This window comes from Pipistrellus kuhlii, unplaced genomic scaffold (genome assembly GCF_014108245.1).
Source record: "Pipistrellus kuhlii isolate mPipKuh1 unplaced genomic scaffold, mPipKuh1.p scaffold_m20_p_3, whole genome shotgun sequence".
NCBI lineage: Eukaryota > Metazoa > Chordata > Mammalia > Chiroptera > Vespertilionidae > Pipistrellus > Pipistrellus kuhlii.
Genome location: NW_023425529.1, coordinates 94,085,730 through 94,102,692, shown reverse-complemented (window position 1 = coordinate 94,102,692; position 16,963 = coordinate 94,085,730).

Below are 16,963 nucleotides of genomic sequence, written 5' to 3'. Positions count from 1 at the left end.
TTTGTAGGAGTAAATGATTCACTTCATGGATAACACTATGAAAATGCAAAGGTACTAACAGTGTGTTTGGTAAATAATAAATACTAGTTATAATTATACTTATACAATTGTCTGCACCCTCCAAAGGAACCATCCTTCTTATTCCCAGGTTGGAGTCAAGGGGACATAGTTCAAATTCATGGTGTCAAGTTTCTGCTGCCTCTAGCCTGTGGAGCTGCCATACCTATAAATTGGAAAGTCAGGCTGTGAATACCTAGCATCTTTTATTTCAAAGGTATGGATATAAGAAGAATGTTCTCCAGGAACCAGAGTTCTGAAAGAAACCCTGTTTTCTACAATGCCAAGTGTTCCCTGAACTCTTAAGTGTCTTGTCATTAAATCAACTACAGTGAGCACACTGGCCTTTAGAAATTACAGTGTACTCATGATTGCTCAACTTACCACAGACCTTTAGTGCCACTTTTGGTAACAGTCTATTTCCAATGCACCAAGTGGTGAGAAGTAGAGACCTCAGTTCTGACCTAATTACAGCCCTTAGCATTTGTCTCCCTTGCCAGCCAGCATGTGAGCATATGGGGGGGGAGGGGGGGGAGGGAAGGGGGGTGCAAAGCAGGGAACTGTCTCTTCAGCATTTTATCCTGTCTTCAGGTAAACAGGTGACTTATTGGGCATTTACCAGTGGCTGATGAGTTTAATGTGATTCTGATTTCAACTGAGGCTATTATATGTAAACTAGAGGCCCAGTGCATGAAATTTGTGTATGAGTAGGGTCCCTGGGTCTGGCCAGTGATCAGGGCCAATTGCGATCTTTTGGCTACTGGCTGGGGCCTTCCTTCATTCCTCACCTGATGGTTAGCTCACATCATAGGGAATGATAGAACTCCTTGTCAAACTCCCTAGGGGACACTTTGCATATTAGCCTTTTATAAATATAGATTATCTAAAGCCATTGCATGCCTATTGTATGCAGAGTGACAATTGTGATCTTTTCTTTCAAAACACATACAATCTATTCAAAGACTGAATAGTTAAATACACATTTGAAAGTAATCTATAATAGACTGCACTGCTTTTTCACAATTTTTCATAATTTCCTATTCTTTCTAGACTTCACTGTGAACACAGTAGGCATCCTTGTTCCTGTGAGCATGGCTATTGTGGACTTGGAAAGGGCCTTAACAATAATTACTGACATTCACTGAGTATTTATTCATCAACTGGAAATTTCTTTAAACCTTTACATTAAACAATTCTCACAGAAGCCACATGAAAGAAAGATTGTTGCTTCCCCAAGTTCACAGAAACAGCAAGTTGGGCAACCAACATCAGAACTTAGGTCACGTAGCTACAGATCAGATGCCCTTAGCTAAAGAGAGCCTTAAACATCAATCCTGATGGTATCTCCTTCTGAGTCACACTGGTTCATTCAGCCTGGGCATCTTCTTAGGTGTAGAGCTCCCAACATCAAAAGATAGATAGTTCATTCGATGTTGTCAGAAGAACTTCTCTTATATATAAAACCTAGTTCTTCTCTTCTGAAGCAATGTGGATCACACCTTCTTCATCCAAAAGCCCACTGAGTGACTAAAGGCTATTAGGTCATCTCTGATAATTACAATACTTACTCTTTCAAGCCTGCAGAGACAACTGATATTTTCATGTGGTGACCCTTAAGTTGATTAGGGTCTATGCCTTTCTCATCATTCTCCCAATATGACCTTGTCTGTATTATTTATAAAAAATGCTTTAAAATTAGGAAAGCTTGAAAAAATGTAGGTGTTGTGATTATTTTAAAATGGGCACTCAACAAATTCAGAGTGAATTGAATTAGACACATCCACTGAAAAATGTTTGATATATCTAAAGGCAAAATATCTGAATTTTTTTATTTCTTTATTGAATTTCAGGAAAGAAAAGTAGCAAGCCTATTCCCCTGATAGCTATAACTTTTAGCAGAGTTAGAAAGAGTTACTTAAAACTTTATTTAACAAGTGCAAGAATCCCACATGCTCTGGGATTAGTCCTCACATGTGGTCATCTATAAAAGGAACTGCCTTCCAGAGAACCCTGAAGAAGTTCCTCACAGGAACAGCATCAGTTGTAACTACATTTCAGAGGGTTTAACCTCAGATATATGTTCTTGTCCTATGGATACTCCAATTTGCATCTTAACAAGTTTACCAGGTACATGTTCAGTTTTCACAAACTAACAAAAGAAAAGAGACAGAGAGTGAGTATTGATGAAAACTTCCTTGATTATTTAATCACTAGTTCTACAAATACATAAAAAATATAATTTTGGCATTTTTTTCTACCTCTAGGAAAATATAAAACAAGTGATATTGTTTTAAATATGTCCTTCTACAAAGAAAAAGGAGAAATTATATCAAGGCATTTAAGAGAATGTTTTTGGGAGCCAGACCAATAAGGATCCCAGTCCCAGATATTTCCTTTATGGGGTGGGTGTCCTGGAAAAACTATAGGGGTCTCTAAGATCCCTCCCAACTAAAAGGGAGATAATAAGGGCACCTCTACCATGCTTTTGTTTTGAGAGTTAAATGAAGTAAAGCAATTAGCATTGTACTCATCCCATATATCATAAGTATTGTTATAGCCAATGCTTTTAAACTGAATCAATAGGTGATAGAGTTGAATCTTTGTTCTTTTAAAAGATTTTTGCTACTAAGAGGCAGTTGATTGTGCCAAGGAGCTTGTTTTCATATTGTTCATATGGAAACAGCACAAAAGCTTCCTTTCTCTAACCTAGGAATAGATTCATGGATTTCAGCACTCTTGGGGATCTCAGCTTTTATTTAAAAAGCTAAGTTGTTTGCGGGCAAACTTCCAAACTCCATTTCATCATCTTTATAACAATAGAAAGGCAGACTAAAATTTGTCTATGAAATAACTGCCATTTAGAAAACACAAAAGGAAATCAATAGAATAAAGTAAATGAAACCAAAAGTTATTTTTTGAGAGGATATTTTAAATGAATCAGTAAGCCTCTAGTCAAACAAACAACAAGGATCTCTTACTCTTTGAGACAACATAGAAAGAACTGAAGATTATTAGGCTAAGACATTAAGCCAATCAGAGAAAGACAAGTATCACATAATCTCACTCATATGTGGAATCTAATGAACAAAATAAACTAACAAACAAAAGAGATCCAGAGATATGGAAGAATGCAAATGACTAATAATTCTCAGGGGTGGGGTGGGGATAGGATTAACCAAGGAACTTATATGCATATATGCATAACGCAATAGACAAAGATAATAGTAGGATGATGGCCTGGGGAGGGGGCAGAGGAGGAATTGAGGGGGCCAATGATGGGAAGAAAGGGACATCTGTAATACTTTAAACAATAAAGATAAATTTTTAAGAAGAAAAGACACTAATATCAAGTATGAAAGAGAGAGCGTCACTATAGATCTTCTGACCATTACAAGGATAATAAATAATATAGACCAGTGTTTTTCAACCTTTTTTTGGGCAAAGGCACACTTGTTTCATGAAAAAAATCACGAGGCACACCACCATTAGAAAATGTTAAAAAATTTAACTCTGTGCCTATATTGACTACATATAAAGTAATTCTCTTGAATAGGAATCAAATAAACACAAAGAAAGTATTTTATAATTACTTTATTATGAAATATTAAGTAAACAAAATAGTGAAAAATTATAAAATTCTTGTCTTGTCTGCACCTACTGCAAACCAGGCAACATCTCGCGGCACACTAGTGTGCCGCGGAACAGCGGTTGAAAAACGCTGCTATAGACAGCTCTATGCCCACAAATTTGATAGCCTAGATAAAATGGACCAATTCCTTAAAGTCACAATTTGCAAGAACTCACACAAGAAGAAATATACAATCTGAATAGGACTATATCTATTAAATAAATTGAATCAATAATTAGTAACCTTCCAAAACATAAAGTACCAGGCCAAATGGGTTCACTGATGAATTCTACCCAACATTTATGGAAGAAATTATACCAATTCCATAAAAACTCTTTTGGAATATAGAAACAGAAGAATATACACTAAATTATTCTATGAAGCCAGGTTTACCATAGTATAAAAACCAGACAAAGATGTTACAAGAAGAGTGAACTATAGACCAGTGTTTCTCATGAACAAATATAAAAAAAAAATTCTCAACAAAATATTAGCAAATTTAATTCAACAATGTATAAAAAGAATTATACACTATGACTAAGTGGAATATATCCCAGGCATGCAAGGCTGGCTCAGCATTTAAAAAACAATTAATGTAATTCATCACATCAAACAGGCTGAAAAAGAAAAATCACATAATCATATAATCAGATTAGAAAAAGTATTGACAAAATCCAATACCCATTCTTGATACAAAAAGACCCCTAATTAACATCATACTAAATGGTGAGAAACTCAAAGTTTTTACAATGTTAGGTACAAGATAAGTATGCCCAGTCTTATTATTTCATTACTCCTTTTTAGAAGCTTTAGATAATGTAATAAAACAAAAAAATGGAATAAAATCTATACAGTTTGGGAAGGATGAAATAAAACCATCTTTGTTCACAGATGACTTAATCATCTATGTTATATAGAAAATTTGAAAAAAATCAATTAAAAAAAAACTTCCTGGATCTAAGAAGCAATTGAAGCAAGGTTGAAGGTTACTATGCAAAAACAGTTGATCACTTTCCTATATACCAGTAGTAAATAAGTGGAACTTAAAATTAAAAACCTAATACCATACTGCCAGCTGTGGTTGAGCATTAATCTATGAACCAGGAGGTTGCAGTTTGATTCCCAAAGTACATCCCAGATTGTGGGCTCAATCCTGGGTGGGGGCATGCAGGAGGCAGCTGTTCAATTATTCTCTCTCATCATTGATGTTTCTACCTCTCATTCCCTTCCTCTCTGACAACACAATACCATTTACATTAGTATTGTGTAATTAAATTGAAATTTTAGGTATAATCTAATAAATATGGACATAATCTATTGAAGAAAACTACAAATATCTAATAAATTAAATAAAAAATAACTAAATAAATGAAGAGATATTCCATGTTCATGGATAAAAGACAATATTGTTAAGATGTCAGTTCTTCTCAATGTCATCTATAGATTCAATGCAACCCAACCAGAATTTCAGCAAGTTGTTCTGTGGATATTGACAAATGACTCCAAAGTTTATATAGAGAATCAAAACACCTAGATTAACACTGACTGGTTTGGCTTAATGGATAGAACATGCAGGTTGAAGGGTCCCAGGTTTGATTCTGGTCAAGGGCATGTAACTTGGTTGCAGGAACATCCCCAGTAGAGGGTGTTCAGGAGGCTCTTGATTGATGTTTCTCTCTCATTGATGTTTCTAACTGTCTATCCCGCTTGAATGGACATTTACCCAAAGAAAGTATACAAATGGTCAATAAACATGTGAAAAGATGCTCAATATAACTAGACATTAGGGAAATGCAAATCAAACTTCAATGAAATACCACTTCACACCCATGTCAAAAAAAATGGGAAATAACAAGTGCCGGTCAAAAAATTGTAACATTTGTGCATTGCTGGTGGAAATTAAAGAGGTGCAGCCACTGTGGAGAGCTGTGAAGATCCCTCAAAAAGTCAAACACAGGATTAATATAAGATGCTGTAATTCCACTACTATGTTTAGAGCAAAAAGAACTGAAAGCAGGGACTTGAACAGATATTTGTACACCATGTTCAATGTAACACTGTTCACAATAGTCAAAAGGTGGAAATAATCTAATAATTAATTTTTCATCAACAAATGAATGAATAAACAAAATATTATATACATATACACATGAAATATTAATCAACCATAAAAAGAAAAAAATTTTGACACATCCTGCAATGCAGATGAACCTAGAAAAAATTATGCTCAGTGAAATAAGCCAATCACAAAAAAATCAAATATTGTATAATTCCACTTAAATAAGGTTGTTAGAACATACAAATTCAGAAATAAAAAGTAGAAAAATGGGTGTTAGGGTCTGGGAAATGAATAAATAGGGAATTAGTGTTTAATGGGAACAAAGTATTTGGTAAAATGAAAACTTTCTGGAGATGGATGATAGTGATAGTTGCACAAAATATAAATGTACTTAATGCCGTTGAATTATATTCTTAAAATTGGATAAAATGGTAAATTGTATGTTATGTGTATTTTATCACAATAAAAATGTTACTAATAGGGAAGGGGGAAAAAGAATCAAGGCCTACTGTAGCTATTAAATCTGAGAGACAAAAGGGGACACTAGATGAGGTTTCCCTCTCTTTCTGCACTGCAGCCCCCTCCCCCAACCCACTTCCCATAGCTACAAGCCTTAGTCTCTAGGCCTGGGATAAAGCTCTGCAGGGAATCCCTGGCCTCACCCCTGACCAGGCCAACTCTTCCCAGGCCAGGGTTAGAAATCTCATTAGAAAACAGAGAAAAGAGAGGAGTAATTTCTATTACATGCTCCTCATATCTTTCAATTACTATCCCTCCGAGTACTTGCATGCTAACCAGTACAAAAGATGTTTTAAAACAAAAGCAGAAATATCACATTTTAACCCTGAATTGCATTTATTCTAATTTAGAATTTGTAGGCAAAATGTTCCCTCCAAAGATGTCTACAGCCTAATTGCCTGAACTTGTAAATGTAGGAAAGGAAATGAAGATTGCTAATCATCTGACCTTAAAATGGGGAGATTATCCTGGATTAGGGTGAGGTAATGTCATCATAAGGGTTCTTAAAAGTGGAAGAGAAGACTCAAAGGGAGCTATAAATATTAAAGAAAGGCATGGTGCTGGCCTTGCAAATGGAGAAAGGGAGGCAGAGGCTGAGGAATGTGGACATCTCTAGAAGAGAAAAAACAAGAAGACATATTCTCTCCTAGACACCTTGATTTTAGCTCATAAAATTCACATCAGATTTCTGAGTTATAGAATTTTAAGACAATAAATCTGTAAACTCTTTCCTGTGTCTCCAGACTGCTGGCATATCCTGAAGATTTCAGATTTATAATCTGGATGGAGCCCTGTAGATGGAGTTATATGCAGAGTCACTGTCAATGAACCATGGGAGATATCACATAAACAATGATATGAAAGGAACTATACCTTTGCTTATTCTACCATGTGGAAAATGGGAATATCATTCACTAGAAATAGTTTAAATTGTCATAAACCAGTAATTGACAGAGAGACAAGACACAGGGTATATGACTGAGATTCCAACGTAGCAGTGGATTAATTGGAAGCTACACTGACTCTCTCCCAGAACCAAAATAGAATTAGAACTAAAATATAGAACAATCATCCTGAATAACCAACTGAAGACCAGCTGGGTAGAAGCCTTATAACAAAGGACTTACAAAGGAGACCACATCAAGACTGGTAAGAAGTACAGAGGTGCATGAGGGCTGGCTGAGATCCCACAGACAACAGCTGAAGACCTGGAGGGATATCTCAGCTGAAGGGGATTCCCTATGAGAAGTATAGGGTCTAAATCTCAATCTGGGCTCCCCAACCCAGAGCACCAGAACTGAGAAAAGTGCCTTCATAACATCTATCTGTGAAAAGCAAAACAAAAACTATTTGTTATCTGCAAAGGAAATACCATAAGGATATCACCTGATTTCTCAACAGAAACTTTACAGGGCAGAATTGAATGGTGTGAAATATTCAAGGTAATTAAAAGCAAGGATCTGAAACCTAGACTATTACATAGTAAGGCTATCATTAAAAATAGAGATAGTGACCTGTCCAAGGAATAGCACCCTCATGCAACCTGCCCCCGTCTGAGGAACAGCAGCCACATGCAGCCCAACCCTATCCAAATAGCAGCAGTCCACAATGATATGAAAGGAACTATACCTCACAAGCAGTCCACCCTATTCCAAGGAGCAGAAGTAATGCCAGAAGCTCATCCCTGCCCAATCAAGGAGCAGCAGGCTGACCATATGCAGGCTGACCCATCTGAAGTGCAGCAGCTGCATGAGCAGCCCACCTCCATCTAAAGCACAGCCCACCCCTGTCAGAGGAGCAGCAGCCCAATGAGCCCATCCCCATCCAGGGGCATCAGCAACATGCAACCTACCCCCATGCTAGGAGCGGTAGTCTCATGAGCATCCCACCCCCATCTGAGGAGCATCAGCCACATGCAACCAACCCCCCTCCAAGGAGCAACAGTATCATGAGCAGCCCACCCCATTCCAAGGAGCAGAAGTCACAAGAGCAACTTGCCCCCGCCTGCCCAAGGAACAGTAGCTGTGTGTAGACAGACCTATCTGAAGAGCAGCAGCCAAGTGAGCAGCCCGCGCTCACCTGCCAAAGGAGCAGCAGCCATACACAGTCTATCCCCACATGAGGAGCAGCAGCCATGCAACAAGCCTGCCCCTGTCCAAGCAGCAGTGCACCCAACCAGAGGAGCCAACACTACTGGAAGCAGCTGTGGAAGCAATGGCCACTAGAGGAGCCACTGTCAACTGAAGAGCAGCCTCTGCCAGAAGTGCCTGAGGGGTAGTCACTGCCTGAGGAGCCATGGCTGCCACAGGTGAAGCTCTGTACAAATCAACAGCTAGATACTTCTGTGAGAGTAAAAATTGGGAGACAAAGAAAGCACCAAGGGGGAGGGGGGAGGGAGCCAGAAAAGCAACTAAGTGAAACAGAGGCATGTAATAAATCAGAAAAAGAATTCTGAATAAGGGTCATACAGTTCATTACCTGGATAAATGAAAAAAATCAACAACTTATGTATGAATCAAGAAGAAATAAAAAGTGATATAGCTGCAATAAAAACACTATGGAAGTTTCAACAGTATAGTAGGAGAAGCAGATGATCTAATTAGCAAATTAGAAGACAGGGAAGCAAAACACACACAAACCAAACTGCTATTGGAGAAAAGGGTTAGAACACTTATTTGAACAAATGTCAAAAACTTCTCTGATGTGAGGAAGAGAAAGTCACACAAGCCCACAGAGTCCCAAACAATGTGAACCTGAAAAGACCTACACCAAGACACTTCATAATTACAATGGAAAATGTTCAGGACCAAAAGAGAATCTTAAAGGTTTCAAGAGAAAGACAAAAAGTTATGTACAAGAGATCTCTCATTAGGTTATCAAATTATTTTTCAACAAAAACACATCAGGCCAGAAAGGAATGTAAGGAAATTTATGAAGTGATGCAAAGCAAGGGACTGAATCCAAAAATACTCTATCCAGCAAGGCTATCATTCAAATTTTAAGGGGAAATAAGAAGCTTCACAGACAAAAACAAAGAAAGAAAAACAAAACAAAACAAAAACAAACAAACAAAAAACACACAAAACAAAAACAAACAGCTAAGGGACTTTATCACCACCATGCCAGCCAGGCAAAAACTTTTAAAGGGACTGGTATAAAAAGAAGAAATCAAAAGGGAAGAAGGAACACAGGCACAAAAAATAAAAATAGTTTCAAACAAATACCTATCAATAACAACTTTAAACATAAAAGCCAAAATGTTCCAAACAAAAGACATTGAATGGCTAAATAAATAAGAAAACATGAACCATACATATGCTGTCTACAAGAGAATTACTTCAGAACAAGGGACTCTCATGAACTGAAAATGAAGGAATGGGAAAACATCTTTCAGGCAAATGAAAATGAAAAAAAAAAGGAAAAGAAAAGAAAAGACTGGCATAGCAATACTTATATCCAACAAATAGATCTCAAAGTAAAGGCCATATAACAAGAGATAAGAAAGGCCATTTCATTACACTAGAAGGGACCAATAAAGCAAGAGGATATAACCCTGAAATATATGTATATGTATATGTATATGTATATGTATATGTATATATGTATATCCCCCCTATATAGGAGCACCCAAATACATAAAAATACTCCTGGAAGATATCAAGGAAGAGATGAACAGCAATATGAGCATAGTAGGGGATTTTAATACCAAACTCACCTGATACATCCTCTAGATAAAAAAATCAGCAAAGAGACAGAAATCCTAAATGGCTCACTAGATCAGATGGACTTAATTAATATCCTCAGAATATTTCACCCCAAAGCTAACAAATATTCTTTCTTCCCAAGAGCACATGGGAAATTTTCAATAATAGACCACATATTGGGTCACATGCAAAGTCTTCTGAAATTCAAGAAGATTAAAATCATATCAAGTATCTCCTCAGGCATAATATTAGAAATAAAATACGATAAAAATTTTTAAAAATTCAAACACTTTGAATAGCATGCTATTAAACAATGACTGGGTTACCAAAGAGATCAAAGAAGAAATTAAAAACATCCTGGATACGAATGACAATGAAAATACCACAACCCAAAATCTTTGGGACACAGTGAAAGCAGTCTTGAGAGGGAATTTTATAGCTCTACAGGCCTACCCTATCATAAAAATGCTAATAAATCATCTAGCTCTACATATCAAAAAATTGGAAAAAGAACAAAAAGAAAAGACCAGGTTAAGCAGAAGGAAGGAGATAATAAAGATCAGAGCAGAAATAAATGATATAGAGAGCAAAAACCAGTACAAAAGATTAATGAAACCAACAATTGGTTATTTGAAAGTATAAACAAGATTGATGAACCTCTAGCCAGGCTCACAATGAAGCAAAGAGAGAGGACCCAAATAAACGAAATCAGAAATGAAAGAGGTGAAATAAGATTCCCATGATTGTTAAAAACATTCTATGACCAATTCCATTCCAACAAACTAGACAACCTAGAGGAAATGGACATGTTCCTAGAAAAATACAACCTTCCAAAACTCAATCAGGAAGAATCTAAAAATCTCAATAGGATGATAACTATTGTGGAAATTGAAGCAGTTATCAAAAAGCTTCCAGCAAACAAAAGTAGAAGGCCAGATTGCTTCACAAGGAAGTATTATTAAATATTCAAGGAAGAACTAAAACCTATCTTCCTCAGATTATTTGGGGAGAAAAATCAAGAGAAAGGAACACTTCCAAGCTCATTCTATGAATCCACAATTACCCTAATACCAAAACCAGATAAATACAACACAATAAAAGAAAATTACAGGCCAATATCCCTCATAAACATAAATGCCAAAATCCTCAACAAAATTCTAGCAAACCTGATCCATAATTACATCAGAAAGATTGCACACCATGATCAAGTAGGATTTATCCCAGGAATACAAGGATGGTACAATATCCACAAATCAATAAATGTGAGATAAAAACAAATTGAAAGATAAAAATCACATAGACGTATCAATTGATGCAGAAAAAGCATTTGACAAAATCCAACATCTGTTCTTGATAAAAACCCTCAGCAAAGTGGCAACAGAGGAACCATACCTCAACGTAATAAAAGCTTTATATGACAAACCTACAGCCAACATCACACTTAATGGGCAAAAACTGAAACCATTTCACCTAAGAGCAGTAACAAGACAAAGATGCCTACTTTCATCACTCCTCTTCAACATAGTACTGGAAGTTAAAGCCACAGAGATCAGAAAAGAAGAAGTAAAATGTATCTAAATTGGAAAGGAAGATGTAAAACTATCATTATTCATAAATGACATAATACTGTACATAGAAAACACTAAAGGCTCCATCAAAAATTATTAGACTTAATAAATGAATTTGACAAAATAGCAGGGTATAAAATTAATGTTGAGAAATCTATGGCATATTTATACACCCATAGTGAACTTACAGAAAGAGATTTAAAATAAACAATCTCAATTACCATTGCACCAAAAAAAATTAAGATACTTGGGAATAAACTTAACTAAGGAGAAAAATGACCTGTACTCAGAAAACTACAGAAAACTAAAAGAAGAGATAGATGAAAGAACAATGTGTTCATGGACTGGTAGAATGAGCATCAATAAAATATCCATATTACCCAAAGCAATCTATAGATTCAATGCACTCCCCATTAAAATACCAATGGCATATCTCACAGAACTAGGACAAACTCTCCAAAAATTCATCTGGAATAAAAATAGTCCTTGAATAGCTGCAGCAATCCCGAGAAAGAAGAACAAAATAGGAGAGATCTCAATACCAGATATCAAGCTGTATTACAAAGCCACTATTCTCAAAACCTCCTGGTACTGGCCAAAGAACAGATATATACTAGTAGACCAATGGAGTAGAATAGAGAACCCAGAAATCAACCTAAACTACTATTCTTAATATTTGACAAAGCAGGCAAGAGCATACAGTGGAGTAAAGACACTCTCTTCAATAAATGGTGTTGGGAAAATTGGACAGATACATGCAAAAAAGAAACCAAACCACAAACTTACACCATACACAAAAATAAACTCAAAATGGATAAAGGACTTAAATGTAAGACAGGAAACCATAAAAAAATTAGAGGAATCCACAGGCAGAGAAATCTCAGACATATATTGAACCAATATCTTCACCAATAGAGCTCCTAGTGAAAAGCAAACTAAAGAGAAAATATTATAAATAAATGGATCTACATCAAAATAGAAAACTTTTGCACAGCGAAAGAAACAATCAATAAAACAACAAGAAAGCCCACTGCATGAAAGAATATAGTGGCCGATGGTATCACAATAAGATTTAATCTTCAACATTTACAGGGAACTTGTACAACTTAACAAAATGAAGATTAACAACCCAATCAGAAAATTAGCAATGGAACTAAATAGATATTTTTTGAAAGAGGACATAAGGCCAAAAGACATATGAAAACATGCTAAAAGTCACTATCATCCCAGAGATGCAAATCAAAATGACAATGAGGTACCTACCATCTCATACCTGCCAGAATGGTTATCATTAGCAAATCAATGATAAGTGCTGGTGAGGATGTGGAGAAATAGGTACCCTCATGAACTGCTGGTGGGAATGCAGACTGGTGCAGCCATTGTGGAGAACATTATGGAGTTTCCTAAAAAAAAAAACCTAAAAATGGTACTCCCATTTGACCCAGTGATATATCCAAAGAAGCTAACAACATCAATCAGAAAAGATATATGCACTCCTATATTGTAGCAGCACAATTTATAATAGCTAAGATTTGGAAGTAACCTAAGTGCCCATCAGCAGATTAGTGGATTAAAAAATGGTGGTACATCTATACAATGTAATACTACACTGCTTAAAAAGGAAGGAACTCCTACCATTTCAACAGCATGGATGGAACAGGAGATTATTATGCTAAGTGAAATAAGTGAGTCAGAGAAAGATAAATATCACATGATCTCACCCATCTGTGGAATATAATTAACAATATAAACTGATGAACAAAAACAGGTCCAAAGACAAAAAAGCATCAATCACATTATCAAATCTCAGAGGGAAGGTAGTGGAGGGTGGGGGTAAGGGGAAGGGATCAACCAAAGCACTTGTATGAATGCATATAAGCATAACCAATGGACACAGAAACCAGGAAGGTGAGGGCATAAGCAGAAATGGGGTGGGGGTGTAAGAGGGGGATAAGTGCATATTGATTTTCTTAATCAATAAATAAATTTTTAAAAATAGCTTGTGTAATAAATAACTAATGCAACTCAACAAAAGGAAGATTTGTAATACAATTAACTAATGGGTATGATACCTAAATAGCCACTTCTTCAAAGATAACATACAGATGGCCAAGATACATATAATAAAACTAGAGTCCTGGTGTACGAAATTCATGCACATAGGTGTGGGTCCCTTAACCAAGCCTGCACCCTCTCCAATCTGGGACCCCTCGAGGGATGTCCGACTGCCCGTTTAAGCCTCATCCCAGTAAATCAGGCCTAAATGGGCAGTTGGACATTCCTCTCACAATTCAGGACTACTGGCTCCCAACTGCTCACCTGCCTACCTTCCTGATTGCCCTTAACCATTTCTGCCTGCCAGCCTGATCACTCCCTACCACTCCCCTGCCAGCCTAATTGATGCCTAACTGCTCCCCTGCCAGCCTGATTGCCTCTAACTGCCCTCCCCTGAGACCTTGTCCCCCGAACTGCTCACTCCTGCAGGCCTGAGACCCCTCCAAACTGCCCTTCCCTGCAGGCCTGGTTGCCCCCATCTTCTCTCCAATGCTGGCCTGGTCTCCCTTTACTCCCCTCCCTTTCAGGTTTGATTGCCCCCAACTGCCCTCCCTTGCAGGGCTGGTCCCTCCCAGCTGCCATCCCCTGCTGGCCATCTTGTGGTGGCCATCTTGTGTCCACATGGGGGCAGCCATCTTGTGTGTTGGAATGATGGTCAATTTGCATATTACTCTTTTATTGGATAGGACAGAGGCCTGGTGCATGGGTGGGGGCTGACTGATTGTCCTGGATCAGGGTGGGGGTTCCCTTGGGGCATGGGGTAGCCCTGCCTGTGGTGGTTTATAGACCAACCACACACCCTGGTAACACAAGAGGAAGCCTTGGTATCTGGGATTTATTTATCTTTTATAATTGAAACTTTGTAGCCTTGAGCAGAGGCCAGGGCCAGCCAGGAAGCTTGGCTTCTTCCATTGCTAAGGGCAATGCAAGCCTTCTGCTTTCTCCAGCTCTGTGGCTATCACCATTTTCGTTGGTATTTAATTTATCTTCTATAACTAAAACTTTGTAGCCTTAAGCGGAGGCCAGGGCTTGCCAGAGTGGGTGGGAAGCTTTGCTTCCTCCATTGCCAGGGAAACCCAAGCCTCCTGCTTTTTCCGTGGTTGCAGCCATCTTGGTTGAGTTAATTTGCATATTTGCTCCTGATTTGCTGTTGGGCATGGCTTGTGGGCATAGCAGAGGTACAATCAATTTGCATGTTTCTATTTTATTAGTGTAGATGCTCAAAGCCATTAATCTTCAGAGAGATGCAAATTAGAACAACAGTGAGGTATCACTTTCCACCTGCCTAAATGACAACGATCAACAAATCACCAAATGACAAGTGCTGGCAAGGATGTAGAGAAAAGGGAACTATGCAATCTATGATCATAGCAGTACTATTTACAATAGCTGCTAAGATTGGGAAATGGCCCAATAGGTCATTGATAGATGAGTGGACAAAAAAAAAAAAAAAAAAAAAAAAAAAAAAAAAAAAAAAAAAAAAAAAAAAAGTGCTGCAGTGGAATACTGGGGCCTGCAGCCAATATCTCATGCCCTGGTCTTCCCACCAGCCAGCAGGCCCTGATTGGCCTGCTGCCTGTCCGCTGTGGTGGCAGTGTGGTGGTGAGGGAAGAAGGAGTGGGGGAGGTGTGGTGGTGAGGTGCCAACTATGGCAGCATCAGCATCTGGCCCCCATTCCTTCTGTGTCTGGCCCAGTGATTGTCACTTCCTCTCCTGACCCCACCAGGGGCCTTTAGGCCTTGGATTGGGATGGGAAAAGAGGTGGGTGGCAGCAGAAATGGCCCCTTTCTCAGGGGTCCAAAGGCCAGCTCCCTCCTCAAGGCCAGCAGGCAAACTCAAATGCCCATCCCTCCTTTCACCCAGCAGGCTCCAATAAGCCTGCTTACCATCTATTGTGGTGGCAGTGCTGTGGTGAGGGAAGGAGGAGTGGGAAAGGGGGGAACCATGTGGTGGTGGGAAGCCAACTGTAGGTGTCAGTGTCCAGCATCCGTTCCTTCCATGCCTGGCTGGCAACCATCACCTCCTCTCTGGCCCAGCCCTGATCAGCCTAGCCCTGATTGGCCCTGATTGCTGGCTAGGCCTAGGGACCTCACCCATGCATGAATTTTGTGCACTAGGCCTCTAGTCACCAATAAAGATACATTTTTAAGAAAGACAGTAAGTCTGTGTTCTTTTCAAAGTATTGGCAAGGATGTAAACAGAACATCCTGCACTGTTGGTGGGATTGTAAAATGGTGCAGCCACTATGGAGGATCCTTAAAACTTTTAAAGTAGATCAATTGGGTATTGAAGGTCCAATATGGTGGCAATTAGTCCTATGAGACAACCAATCACTGAATAAACAGTTTCTTACAACAACAGAAAAGAGAAAGAGACCAGAGAGGCAGCAGGAGCCTTCTGGGAGCTGTAAGAAATCTCCAGTGGAAGAGTGGGTAGTACCAATGTTGCTTCCCTTCCACCTCACTAGTCTGTGGGAGCTTAATGGAGATTTAGCCTACCTGCAGGATCATTGCCACAGCACATTTATAGATACACAGCCTGGAGCCTTTTGCTTCTGAACAAAGGAAGTAAGAACAACAGGCATTGCCAAACCTACCTCATGTCTCTGTAGGGAGCTTCTCCAGCTGGCAGTTTAATGACTCAAGTGCCAGAAGTAGCTGCTAGTTCCTAAGCTCTTGAGGTATCTCCTGGGCTCCACATCCCTGTTGGACTCCAAGATTTAGAAGTATTGCTTCCCTCAATAACATGTTCCTTTCCTAGATGAAGCAAAGAGCACTTCACATCTGCTTTCTTGACATTTAAGCTAAGTATTCCAAACAGACTCTCACCAGCTTCACCACTGAGTCGGGCTTAAATGGATTTCATAACTGATTCTAACCTTCAAAATGAAAATAAGGACACATTCTTGAATTTGAATGCCACATTTATGAAAAACAGGTATCTCTTCATTCCACAAAATGTAATTTAAAATAGCAATTAAAACTAGCAATTAAAAATAAATCATGCCTGGCTGGTGTGGCTTAGTGATTGAGCATCAACCTATGAACCAGTAGGTAATGGTTTGATTCCTGGTCAGGCATATGTTCAGGTTGCCATCTCAGTCCCCAATGGGGGGTATGCAGGAGACAGCTGGCCAGTAATTCTCTCTCATCATTGATATTTCTATCTTTCTCCCTCTCCCTTCCTCCCTGATATGAATAAAAATATTTCAGTAAATAAATAAGTAAATAAATAAATCCTATATAATAAAAGCCCATCTGCCAAATGGCAGAATGACCAGAACAACTGGTCAACTAGTCACTATGACATGCACTGACCACCAGAGGGAAGACGCTCAATGCAGTAGCTGCCCTCTGGTGGTCAGTGTGCTACC